The 14,308-nt window shown below is 35.7% G+C and overlaps 1 protein-coding gene across 3 annotated transcripts in view; it reads right to left on the bottom strand.

Moving 5' to 3' along the window:
* otud7a (OTU deubiquitinase 7A) overlaps window positions 1–14,308 on the bottom strand; it is a 192,359-nt gene that overhangs the window by 57,454 nt on the left and 120,597 nt on the right. The gene's annotated exons all lie outside the window — the stretch shown is intronic.

Raw genomic sequence — 14,308 nt, 5'->3', positions numbered from 1 at the left:
CTACTACTCGAGTAGGTACTACATATTTTAAATTTACTACACAACCGTTAAAAAAACGTACGCTCTATGAATGAATGTGAGTTGTATGAATAGAATTCGGATGTACTATATTGAGCATTTGTTACCATCACATGACATACAACTGCACACCGTATACAAAAACAGACATTGCATTGTTATTTGTATTCTGTAATTTAATAGATTAATAATAACAATAATCAATACTTTTTATTTTGAATTATTATTACAAGCTAATGAAGCCAGTGATAATACTTTTTTAAACCAAAACACTGTATTATTTTCACATACACTCTAATTCATGTCAGTTTTATATTAATAATATAATATAACAACATAACAATTTATATACGCAACAGTTTACAATTAGTACGACAGTTCTGTCTGTTTCTTGAATCAGATTGGCTGAATATCAGCACTCGTACAGCCTCCTAACTCTTGTGTATTACTCCGCCCAAATAGAGAGACAGCAGATCAATAAACTCACTACAGTTCGACAAATATTGCAGCTCTTAATGGTTAGATTGCAAATATGCAATTTATTTATAAGAACAGTGCCTAATTTAAATATTTATAATTTCGAAGATTCAGCACGTCGGCCTGTCACTGAGAAGAGCAAAGAGGGTTGACGTTCCGCCACAAGATGGCGACAGACTGCATGATAAGTGTTTAGGGGAGGAAAAACTCTGCAAAAATGTAAAACTATAGCTGAACAAATCATTATAGAAGAGGTAAGTGACATTCTTAGTCGTTCTCTCTCTTTTATATGTTGTAGTGCTGTATTTATACTGTATTAATCTGCAAGTGTTTGCTTTGTAATGGCTTTTTTGGGGGTTAATTATTGTGATCTCCCGATTGCAACAGGGAAATACTGAGAAATCTCTGTAGACTGATGGCATTTCATGCTGTTCAGACTTATAATCTTAAGATGTGAGCAAAATCAGCTGTTTAGTCGTCACTTTAGACATTACGCTAGAGAATCTTTCAAAAACTAGCTCTAAAGCAGGCATGTCCAAACTCGGTTCTGGAGGGCCGGTGTCCTGCAAAGTTTATTTCCAACCCCAATCAGACACACCTGGGCTAGCTAATCAAGCTCTTACAAGGCTTTCTAGAAACATCCTTGCAGGTGTGTTGAGGCAAGTTGGAGCTAAAATCTGAGGGAAAGCAGACAGTTTGGACACCCCTGCTCTAAAGTGATGTTGGTGACTTGGCAATGAATGAATGAAATTGAATGAATGGTGGAAGAAAGTAGTTCCTCTTACAAAAGGATTTTTGAGACTGTGTTAGATTTTCTTTTTTATATACATGATTATGCCATCAAACTGTTGTATAAATGCAATATCACACTTCTAGCAGCGCGATATGGGTGTATATCAGCACTGATGGGACACTAAGGTACTCGGCCTGTGGTCTCCACCTTCCACCAGAGCCAAAATATCGCACTCATGTGTTATAGCTCATGTATATAACTTTAATGAGTTCATATTTTACCAGAATTAAATCCTGAGATACTTGTTAATCCTTAAGATTACAGTTATATATAACTGTACAGTTATATTCTTATAAATTGGACAATAAAACCACAAATTATAAGCCAATAAAAAATAAACCAACTGAAAATGCCACATTCATTTATGAATTTGAATTCTTAGTTTTGTCAATGTAATTGCACAACTAACATATATTTCTACAGAAACGATGGTATTTGTTTTATGAGGGACTCGTGTTTGTGTTTAAAGTCAGTGATGAGGTGATGAGGACAGAAAACGTGAATCTGCCTGTACAGATATAATATGCATGCACAATACACGTTATATTTGATGCCTCAGCAGGTTCAAGAGTTTCCCACGGCAGCAGTTTTTACATCAAGAGTTGCTGTAACCTCGAGACGCGAGACTCACAATCCATAATTCACAGCCATGCGTTCGCTCTCCTCCTGTCATTTCATGCAGCTTAAAGAAAAAAAACCAACTCGCAATCTCTGACAAGCCTTTTCTAAAAGGGCTGAGTCTCATTTTACAGCACTGGACTGCAGAAGAGGAGAGCGACAGATGGAGAATTTACTACACAACGGTTAGAAAAGTACGTTCTATATAGTATGAATGTGAGTAGTAGGAAGGGAATTCAGACATACTATATCTGCTATTTATTATGATTATGATGAGGCTTCACAACCATTCAGGAATTTTCTTGCTTTGCATCATGGGATAAATATCTGACCACATTATATTCCAAATTTGAAGCTGAAATGTTAAAAAAAAGAACTTCATTAGGATTTAGTTTTGCAGCAATACCAAACATGACCACCAGATGACCATCCAGTTTCCATTAGCGAACATACAACTGCACTCCCTATGTTTTGATTATTAATTTTCCTTCATTTAGTGCAGTTGTATGTTCGATTTATAGTTTGTCATGATTAGATTAGGATTTAATTGCAAAAGACTGATGTAAACAGTTACAATATTTGTAAGGTAAACATGACATTAAGTAATTTGGTGGTATTTGAGTCTAAAAAAAATCTAAGCACGTTGATTGCTGTAGCAAAGTAATTTTTTACGACTCTGATGAGCATCCTTGTTACAAATTAATACTAACAAAGTAATAAGCCCAGACATATCTATCAAACACAAGGCACCAGAAATGGAAAATACTGTAGACATTAAGCTTTCAAATAATATATAGTTTGTCATGATTAGTTTATGATTCAATTGCTAAAGACTGATGTAAATGTAAGCGGGATGGTGACAGTTTAAGGGTTTTAAGTACAGTTAAAGTCAGAATTATTCGCCCTCCTTAGAATTTTTTTTTCTTTTTCAAATATTTCCCAAATGATGTCTAACAGAGCAAGGAAATTTTAAGAGTATTTCCTATAATATTTTTTCTTCTGGAGAAAGTCTTATTTGTTTTATTTCGACAAGAGTAAAAGCAGTATTGAATTTTTTTAAAACCATTTTAAGGTCAATATTAGTCCTTTAAAGCAATAAGTTTTAAGGAATATACACTGTATTTTTTCATACTTTTAACAATATTTGTATGGTAAACATGACATTAAGTTATTTGCTGGTATTTGAGTCTAAAAAAACATCTAAAAACATCTAAGCACGTTAATTGCTGTAGCAAAGTAATTTTTTATGACTCTGATGAGCATCCTTGTTACAAATTACTTAATAACTCAGTAATAAGCCCAGTAATATCTATCAAACACAAGGCACCAGAAATTAAAAATAGACATTTTAAGCTTTCAAATAATATATAGTTTGTCATGATTAAAAGAAACACTGAGAAACACTGTTGATCTCTGCTCCATCGAGTTTTGATGTTGAAAATTCAACTCTACAGTTTAAAACTATTATGGTTAGAAATTTGCTGGAAAAAAAAACTCTGTTAATCAGAAATTTGCTGGGAAAAATATAGAGGGCTGATAAAACAGACTGCAGATTCATAAGAATGTAGTCTGAAGCACATATTGTAAAAATCCCTTAATGTATATTTAAATAAACTTTAATGCTATAAAAATATCTGTTAATTAACAGTTTAATTAAACTTCTAAATGTATTTACAGTTGTGAATGACATTAGCCCAGTGTTTCTCAACCATGTTCCTGGAAGATCATCAGCACTGCATGTTTTGGATGTCTCTTTGGTCAACGTGCAGAACTGGTGGTGCTCCAGGAACGTGGTTGAGAAACACGGTTGATCTCTGCTCTGTCAAGGTTTTATGTCGAAAGCTCAACTCTACAGTTTAAAACTATTATGTTTAGAAATGTGCTGGAAAAAAAATCTCTGTTAATCAGCAATTTGCTGGAAATAATATAGAGGAGGGTTAATAAATCAGACTGCAGATTCATAAGAATGTAGATTGAAGCACATATTGCAAAAATCACTTAGTGTTATAACATTAATGCTATAAAAATATCTGTTAATTAACAGTTTAATTAAACTTCTCTGTTTATTTTCAGCTGTGAATTGCATCAGTGTTTCTCAACCATATTCCCGGAAGACCACCAGCACTGCATGTTTGCAGGAAAAGTGGTGGAGAAACACTGCATTATGAGATGTTGATCTCTGCTCTGTCGAGGTTTGATGTTGAAAATTCAACTCTACAGTTTAAAACTATTATGTTTAGAAATTTGCTGGAAAAAAAATCTCTGTTAATCAGCAATTTGCTGGAAATAATATATAAAAGGGCTAATAAATCAGACTGCAGATTCATAAGAATGTAGTTTGAAGCACATGTTGCAAAAATTGCTCAGTGTGTCTTTAAATAAACACTAATGCTATAAAAATATCTGTTATATAACAGTTTGATTAAACTGCTCCGTTTATTTACAGTTGTGAATTGCATCAGTATTTCTCAACCATATTCCCGGAAGACCACCAGCACTGCATGTTTTGGATGTCTCTTTGGTCTGTCACACCCATTACAGGTCTTTCAGTCTCTGCTAACAAGCTGATGATCTGAATCAGGTATGTTTGGTTAAGGATACATGGAAAACATGCAAAACTGCTGATCCTCCAGGAACATGGTTGAGAAACACTGCATTATGGGATGTTCATCTCTGCGTTTTTGAGGTTTGATGTCGAAAATTTAACTCTACAGTTTAAAACTATTATGTTTAGAAATTTGCTAGAAAAAAAAAAACAGAAATTAGGGTTAAAATGTTCAGGAGGGCTGATAATTCAGACTGCAGATTCATAAGAACGTAGTCTGAAGCACATATTGCAAAAATCGCCTGGTAAATCTTTAAATATAAGAGTGTACAGCGTAACCCACACCCTCATGTGGCTTCACAGAAGCACCGGAAAGCGTTTGTTTAGACACACACACGAAGACCTGGACACACACAGAGTCGCTCGTATTTATGAGCTCGCGCTAACAAGCCTGAAAACACTGACAGCAAACGTGTGAGAAAGAGAAAGACCTGCGCTCTCACCTCCACCTCCACTCTCTGAAACACACACACACACACACACACACACACACACACACACACACACACACACACACACACACACACACACACACACACACAAACACTCACACACACTCACTCACTCATCACCTCTCCCTGCGCTCTCGCTCACCATCAATGTTTCCACGGCTAAATTTAACACGCTAACCTTCATAATTGCGCTGGGAGGCTGCGAGGTTTATTTCCAGAGTGTCAGACGTCTGGCAGCGGTGGAAAAATGTGCCATCACACCCGACTGATATGCAGAACAAGTGCGAGAATTAAGGGAAGCGATTACTCACAATTTTCGGCACAAGACATACATTGAGTAAGTGTTTGTGTCATTCTGTGTTTTCAGTGATAAAATGCTACAAGAATTTAAATGTGGGCGACATGGTGGCTCAGTGGTTAGTACTGAAGGTCGCTGGTTCGAGTCCTGGCTGAGTCAGTTGGCATTTAAGTGTGGAGTTTGCATGTTCTCCCAGATTGATATCTATACAGTTGAAGTCAGAATTATTAGCCCTCCTTTGAATTTTCTTATCTTTTTTAAATATTTCCCAAATGATGTTCAACAGAGCAAGGAAATTTTCACAGTATGTCTGATATTTTTTCATCTGGAGAAAGTCTTGTTTTATTTCGGCTAGAATAAAAGCAGTTTTATTTTTTAAACACCATTTTAAGGGAGAAATTATTAGCCCCTTTAAGCTATTGTTTTTCCCGATAGTCTACAGAACAAACCATCGTTATTGTCACAATCAACCAGCGACCTCTAACCACCAGAGATCGCTGAAAAACATTATCACTCATACAAACTACAAATCTGCCAGTTTATGCACAACAACTTCATACATGCTCTTCGCCCACACACACCTGCTTCCTCATTTAGACTGATTAGTATTTGCTCTGCTCAGTTTGACAGGCTGATGAATGCTGAATCTCAGAAATTATAAACATTTCAAATTGGCACTATCCTTATAAATAAACTGCATAGTTGCAATCTAAACAACGACATTCTTGCCTAAAAAAACCCTCAAAAGCACATTATGTTGTCCAACAGCTGCACTATTTGTCAAACTGTAGTGAGTTTGTTGATCTGCTGTTACTCTATGTGGGCGGAGTAATACATAGTGATGTTTTTAAACAAATTTCGGGAGGAGCATGCGCAGAAGTTTCAGTATCGAATCTGTCATTGACAATTATCCCATCATCAAATCAGTTTCTGAGCAACGCCTATATATACCAAAGCTGTCTTACCTGCAGCATCTCACAAATTTAGCATGCCTCCACCACCCCGTCACCTCACCTCTTGCATTACATTCCCGGGGGGAGCGTTCTGGGGCCGGGCTAGATACTTCGCTCGAATCCCAACTCCTCTTTGTTTCCTTATAAGGGGAATAACTCGAGTTGGGGTGTCTCCTCGAGCTCAGAGCCCTCCCCCCGGACAGCACGCCAAATATGCTTTATGCTTAAACGAATGCAATTGTGAACTCGTGAAATGGAGGAAGAAGCTGTACAAACGCTGTCATTACGAGATAATTGCAAGGCTATCAGCCAATCAGATTCGAGAACCAGACAGAACTCTTGGCATTAAATTTAAAATATAAAATAAAATAAACCTGACAGCACAATATTTAGCTTTCCTGTGATATATATTGAATATAAATTGAATTTCCTTAATAAACTGCTAAAGGTATGTGAACGCGTACATTCCTGCAGAAATACAGTTTGCTAATCACTGCTTTTAATAATTGAAATATTTTTGTATACAGTAGAGCAGCACAATTAATCGTTAAAAGTTTGCAATCTTTGACCCTCTAGACTATCTCAATCCAGCATTTCTACGATTCTGTCAATCATATTTTCAAGTTCAGGAGAGAAGAGAAGGCGGCTGCACGAGTCTTTTCATTGTTTCACATACGTTGCTCAGTGACATTGACACCTCCAAATGATGTTGAATGAGTCACATACTGTATTTATAAGGTATAATTCACTCAAAAATGTCATTTTTCTTTTAATATAATGATGTTTTCGTGATCAGGAAATCACACGTAACGTGAGCTGCTGACCGTGAGCTGTTATCACAGAGAGGGGGCGCACGCTCTACTTAGTGATAGATGAGTGTGCGTCTACTTTAGTGAACTGAACCTGCATATGTTGCGAGTAACAGGTAATACAGTTGTAAATAATATTCAGTTTGTGGCACAGAGTGATCGCTTGGGAGCCACGCGCGAAGTATAAACAGCACTTAGGCAGTCAGAATGAAACGGAAAGTGTGCACTTCATTTAAATGATCACATCGCATTTCAGAGTTATGATTACAGCAAGCATTTGATATGTTTTTCTTTCATAGCGAACCCACAGTTGTGCATGAAAATAAATGTTTACAATGTCAGTATAACTACTCTAGCCTATATAATGTTGAATATAATCTGATAATGGCAAATGTCTGATTTTACCAGTGAATAAATTTGTCTAATATGACAGATTGCAAGCATATATCTCAAACATAATAATTCAACATCAGAACTACTATAAGTAGAATAGAATTATTTATAGAAACCAGTAGACCTACACATAATATTATTATCGATGTTGTGCCATATGTTTGTTTTCACCAAACCTTTATTTTACATCTACAGAATCGTGAGAAAATCGGGATCTTTATTTTAAGCAAAAAAAAAAAAAAAAAAAAAAAAATCGCGATTCTCATTTTAGCCAGAATCGTGCAGCTCTAGTATACAGTATACGTGTTCACGCAACATGTAAAATACTGCTCAATATAAAATGATTGCATTTTTCTTTAATCGAACTGAGCTGAATCTGTGATTGATCAGAGTAGCGGAGGTAAAGACAGAGGAAAGAGAAACGCTGACACTCCCGCATATAATGAGAGACATTCATCACGTCTGCCGATAGAGACGCACAAAACACAACATCTGTGTGTGTTCATTACTCAAACCTGCCTTACTAACCCACACACACACACACACACACACACACACACCTTTCTGGGGACTTTCCCATAGATGTCGTGTTTTTTCTACTGTACAGGCTGTATATCATATCCCACTACACCAAGACAGGAAAATGACGACCGCCAATCAGAGTCAGGATATCTGCGGATGTTTTCACTCATTCATTGCTTATAAAAGACTTTTTAAAGACACTTTTTTGTCTGAATTGGAATTAATCCGATCTGAAAAATATCTTCATTCATTTTCTTTTCGGCTTAGTCCCTTTATTAATCTGGGGTCGCCACAGCGGAATGAACCGCCAACTTATCCAGCACATGTTTTATGCAGTGGATGCCCTTCCAGCTGCAACTCATCTCTAGGAAACACCCACACACACTCATTCACACACATACACTACGGACTATGTGTTTGGACTGTGGGGGAAACCGGAGCACCCGGAGGAATCCCACAACAACATGGGGAGAACATGCAAACTCCACACAGAAACGCCAACTGATTTTAAGTTACTTAATTTAATAAGTTAATCAGCCAGTTTGACTGATTTAAGTTGAGATGACTAAAAAACTTCACTTTATTCAACTAAAATAAAAAATAAATAAATGTTTTACGGTTTGTGTGTGTGTATTCAGGTTTAAGTCCCCACCAGGATATAAAAACAAGCACACACACACCTCTCCCTCCCACTGATCCTTCAACATGCAGCCCATTATTACCTCATAGACCTGCAGAGCCAAAGAGACGCAGTTGCAGGTCCAGAAACCCAGAGGAACTCTGGGATTTGAGCCCAGCCATGAAAATAAGAGTCAGGACGTTTCACGCCGAGCTCATTCATCCATGTGTGCTTTAACAAGGCCAAACTCGCCATATATAAAACCTCCGAAAAGACTCAGACCCTCACTGCAAACTACCAGACATTCAGACCCTTGAGTTTATAGTTCACTAACGATATCTCACGGCAATTCGTAACGTTTAGACTTAGTGGCTATTGATCTCATTCACTCGGCTAACTGATCAAACACAGAAGGGTGCAGAAGTGCAGACGCAATTGGTTTGAGTGTTCAGTGAGAGTCTGTGGAGTGTCGAACTGAAGCTCTGAAGAGTGAAGTGTTTCGGTTTGACCACGATAAACATCATCAGACACGAGAAGAGAAACTAGTCACCGCAGAGTGTGTGTTTACTGCGGTAACCAGAGAGAAAACAGACATTAAGCAAAGGTAAAAACACAGCAAGTGCTGTAAATGCTGGAGCCAAAACTTCCAGAGGTCAACATTAAATCAGAGTCAAACATAAGAGTGTCCAGGTTTGCTGTGTTTACTGTACATTTTCTGAATTTCTGATTATTAAAAGCTGAAATATAGTCAACACTTATAAATTAATTTGAATTAATAAGTGTACAGATGGCCTTAAACTGTTAAAAAGGTCTGTTAATTAACAGGTTTTGTGTTTTGTATATTCACTAATGGTATAAAATATTCATACGTTTTCTGTATTTTGTCATTTATGTTTTGTTTTCTCATGTATTTTTGCCTTTGAAATGCATTGTGGTGCATTATGGTTTTTGTACTGTAATTTACAACAACTCCAATAGATCCCTTTAAACTATTACAATTGTCAATATCAGATCAGGGTCCCATAATGTAACTCAAAAGCAAAAAATTATTATATTATAATATTATAATAATATCAATCAGAAAACTGCTAAAGTAGATTTTTTTTTTACAATAATTATGTTTGATTACTAAAATAATAATAGCCAAAACAATAAATGTAAATATTTGTTTTGTAAATAGTATTAATTATTATTATTATTGTGTTGTTGTTATTAAAATAATAATAACTACAACAATAACACAAAAAATATTTTATTAGCCAATAGATAATAACCAGTATTAATTATTAATTTTATTATTGTTATTAAAATAATAATACTACAACAAAAAAAACTTAAACAAATATTTAATTTATTTCTGTTTTATTTAGTCAATGATTCATCATTAATTATGAAAATAATAATAATAATTAATAATAATAATAATGTTATTAAATAACTTCAAAAACTCCAACAATAATGTAAATATTTGTTATTTTATTTTAGTTTTAAACAGTAAATAAATAGTTATTATGAATTATTATACAAATATTATTAATTATTATTATTGTTGATATTATTATTGTAATTAAAACAATAACTACGACAATAATATAAAGATTTGTTATTTTTATTAGTCAATAAATAATAATCAGTATTTATGTTTTATTATTGTTTTAAAAATAATAATACTACACTAACAATGTAAATAGTGAATTTATTTCTGTTTTAAACAGTCAATAAAAAAATCATTATTAATTACTATTATTAGTATTCATAATAATAATAATAATAATAATAATAATAATAATAATAATAATGTTATTGAATGTTATATTAATGTTATTAAAATAATAGCTACCACAATATTGTAAATATTTATCGTTTTATTTCAGTTTAGAAACAGTCCATTATTAATTCATTATTAATTTTTATAATTATTATTTCTATTATTATTATTATTATTAATATTAATAATAATAATAAAAATAATAATTTAATTAAAATAATAATAGCTATAACAATGTAAATATTTGTTATTTTGTTTTTGTTTTAGGCAGCCAATAAATTATATTCATTAATGAATAAATAAATAATATTAATTATTATTATTATTATTATTGTTATTATTATTGCTGTTGTTTTTAAAATAACAACTACAACAATTTAAAGATTTGTTATTTTTAGGCAGTATATAATTATTAAATAATTATTGTTTATATAATAATAATAATACTACAACAATAATGTAAATATTGAATTTATTTCTGTTTTAAACAGTCAATATAACAAATGATTATAATGATAATAAATCGTTATTAATTACTATTATTAGTATAATATTAATAATAATAATAATAATATTGTAATTTAAATAATAACTACAACAATAATGTAGATTTAATTTATTTCTCTGTTTTAAACAGTCAATAAATAAATCATTATTACTATTATTAGTATGAATATAATAATAATGTTATTAAAATGATAACTTCAACAATAACTACATCAATGTTGTAAATATTTGTCATTTTATTTTAGTTTATAAACAGTCCATAAAAATAATCATTATTAATTTCAATTATGAGTATGATTTAGATTTCTATTTCTATTATTATTATTATTATTATTATTATTATTATTATTATTATTATTGACATTTTTAAAATAATAACTAAAACAATAATGTAAATATTTGTCATTTTATGTAAGTTTTTAACAGTGGATAAATAATCACTTGTTTTTCAATTTTAATGATAAAGATAATGATAATAATAATAATAACAACATACTGGCTTAAATATAATAATATTGTTAAAAATCTGAAATAAAATTACAAAGCAAAAAAATTGCTTTAAAAAGAAAAAAAAAAAAACACTCAGAATACCTTAGAAACTCCATAACAGCGACACCTCGGGAAGAGCTTCATCCCAAATGAACTCCTTCCACACATATCTAAAGATACTTTTGGCACATTAAGTTTGCGAGTTGTTGGTTGCAGTGAAATTGCACTTATCAACCTGAATCTCCTCACATTCCTGCTTTTAGATTCAGTGCATTCGTTCATTTGCACTGCTGACGTGTGAATTTGGCTGCTTGCACACACACACACACACACACACACACACACACACACGCACGCACACGCACGCACACGCACACAAACACTATTTTCGGCAAACATCTTCGCTTAACATTAACACCAGTCTTCATCTGCTCATCAATATTCATGAGGAGGAAGGTGTGGCCCGCTAATGAGCACAATCAATATTCAAATGAGTCAGAAGTTAACTAAACTTAATGCTGAAACAACGTCTTGATAGAGCAGATTTTTTAGGGATATTGTTACACGGTCTGATTTTTAACCAGCAGCCTTTTTCTCCAGAGCATGAGAATGTGTACACACACACACACACACACACACACACACACACACACACACACTGTCATGCGGCTGTGTTTTAAGGCATAATTTATAAACCATTAGAGACGGGGCTACTCTGAGCTCCGAGGCGGTTAATCGATTGTAAATGCTTTTAACAGCATGAATTATTTTAACCCTCTTTTATTGTAAAATAAGCAGACTTTGGGGTGGAAAACAACATACTACAGCTGAAGTCTTGAAAATCAGGGTCTCTTCTGTCCATTCCATATCCGCTTTCAAACAAAAAAAGAAAAGAAAAGATGACAGCTGTTTTCGGTTTTGCTTCGTTTTCGGCCGTGTTCCTTCACATGAAAATTAGTTTGGGCTTCCCGCCCAACGTAACAAGGGGGTGGAGCGAAGAGCTCCCACGCTGTGTGTTTGCAACAGACAGGCAGACAGAGAGAAGCTAAGCTAGGATCAGCATTCAGCCGTACATGTACGACTCGGACACAGACCAAGCAGAGAGTACAAAATCATTCGTGTCTCTGTATAGTTTCACAGCCAACTGTGTGCTAGTTTTAAGTGCCGAGCTTGTACACCGAGACTAATAACCACGCACACTGAATTAACTTTGACTGAGGCACCGGATGTGCCGTTTGAACCCCCAACACCCGACACTCTCAGTGGCGCGGCAGAAACATGAAGTGTCCCGAATCGTCGCGCCATGCAGCGCCATACATTCCAAAACTCCAAACACAGGCCTCCACCAGGGCAAACACAACGGCGCCCCAGTCGCTGACTCAAAGCGCCGCCGCGTGCACCCTGACAGAACCCACGCCCAGAACTAAAAAGTGCATGGTGCCGCGCCATGCAGAGAGGCCCTTCTGGTGTGCGACCTGCAGGCAGGTTTGTTATTTTATTTCCAATGGAGAGACGCGCACATGAGGCAACGCGCCTGCACTTTTCCAGCTGCACCTAAGATCACATGGAGCTTCTGTGTTCGCGAGAAATGCAAACGGCTGAAGTTTAAGGTAGACGCAATGAAAAGTACACATGTCTGCAAACCTACCGAAAGGTACAAACAATAATTCCGGTTAGAGCGATAATGTGGTGAATATTGATCTTGTGTTGAGCCCAATGAGCCTTACATCTAAAAACAGAGCAAGGGTGTTCCTTTAGTGACATCGCTTTAACTCACACGCTGAAAATGGCGGACATGAAACAACAAACTGAGGATGGTGACGCGCCTGTCAATCAATACTGGTGGGCTGGGGGAAGCGCACTCCTACCTAAAGTTGTGGTTGCTCTGAAAACCGCTCCAATTGGTCCGTTTTTATGTTGTTAAATTGAAAAAAAGGACTGTGTGTGTTTATATCACCCCAATATGACGGTCTATTCACTTTACCTACACACGTCTGCCCAAACAGCTTGAAAAGTAGACTTTTCACCATAGGTGCCCTACTGATAAATCCAGCTTAAAACAGCCTTGGCTGGTTGGCTGGTTTTAGCTGGTTGACCAGGCTGGTTTTAGAGGGGTTTTGGCCATTTTCAGGCGGGTTTCCAGCTATTTCCAGCCTGGTCTTAGCTGGTCAGGCTGTAAAATGACCAGCTAAATCCAGCTAAAGCCAGCTTGACCAGCCTGGTTTAAGCTGGATATAGGTGGTTTAGGCTGGGCTCCCAGCATGGCTAGGCTGGTCAAGCTGGTTTTAGCTGGTCATCTCCCAACCTGACCAGCTAAGACCAGGCTGGAAATGGCTGGAAACCAGCCTGAAAACGGCCAAAACCCCTTTAAAACCAGCCTGGTCGACTAACTAAAACCAGCCAACCAGCCTAGGCTGGTTTAAGCTAGATTTTTCAGTAGGGTGCCCTTTAAGAAAACAAATGATTTAAAAGGTTTGACAAGATGCGTAACATGTTGTTGTTATTATTTTGTATTAGGACAAAGTGTAGAAAGGGAGTGACATAAGAAAACAAAACTGAAAAATAATTAAAATAAAAGTAAATAACAATAGGAAAGGTGCATTTCAGAACGTTTGGGACGCCTTGGCTAAAATTGCTCAGGGCCCCCAATTCACTAACTCCGCTCCACGACTTTCTTGGTCACACTCATAACTCAAGTTTATTTCCCTCAATTAAATCTAAAATATGTTTACAGATTGATCATTTTCCAACCCAAGCTCATTATGAAAACGTAGTCCCGCGGACGTTTCTGGAGACAGCAGAATACGCCCCGGGGGGTACGTACGGCCGCGTTAATTTTTTTCAAGCGTACGCTGCGGGGCGGTGTGATGCGGTTCCCTTTCGCGCTTGCCTTGCCTCCTTGTGGAGGGCTTCCCTGCTGCAACTCGTTTGTCCACTCAGCTCACAGTGTACGTCGGCAGACTCGAGATGCAGAGAGGAGTCGACCT

Source organism: Danio rerio, chromosome 25 (assembly GCF_049306965.1).
Source record: "Danio rerio strain Tuebingen ecotype United States chromosome 25, GRCz12tu, whole genome shotgun sequence".
In the NCBI taxonomy this organism is placed as follows: domain Eukaryota; kingdom Metazoa; phylum Chordata; class Actinopteri; order Cypriniformes; family Danionidae; genus Danio; species Danio rerio.
This window is presented reverse-complemented; position numbering and strand designations above follow the sequence as displayed.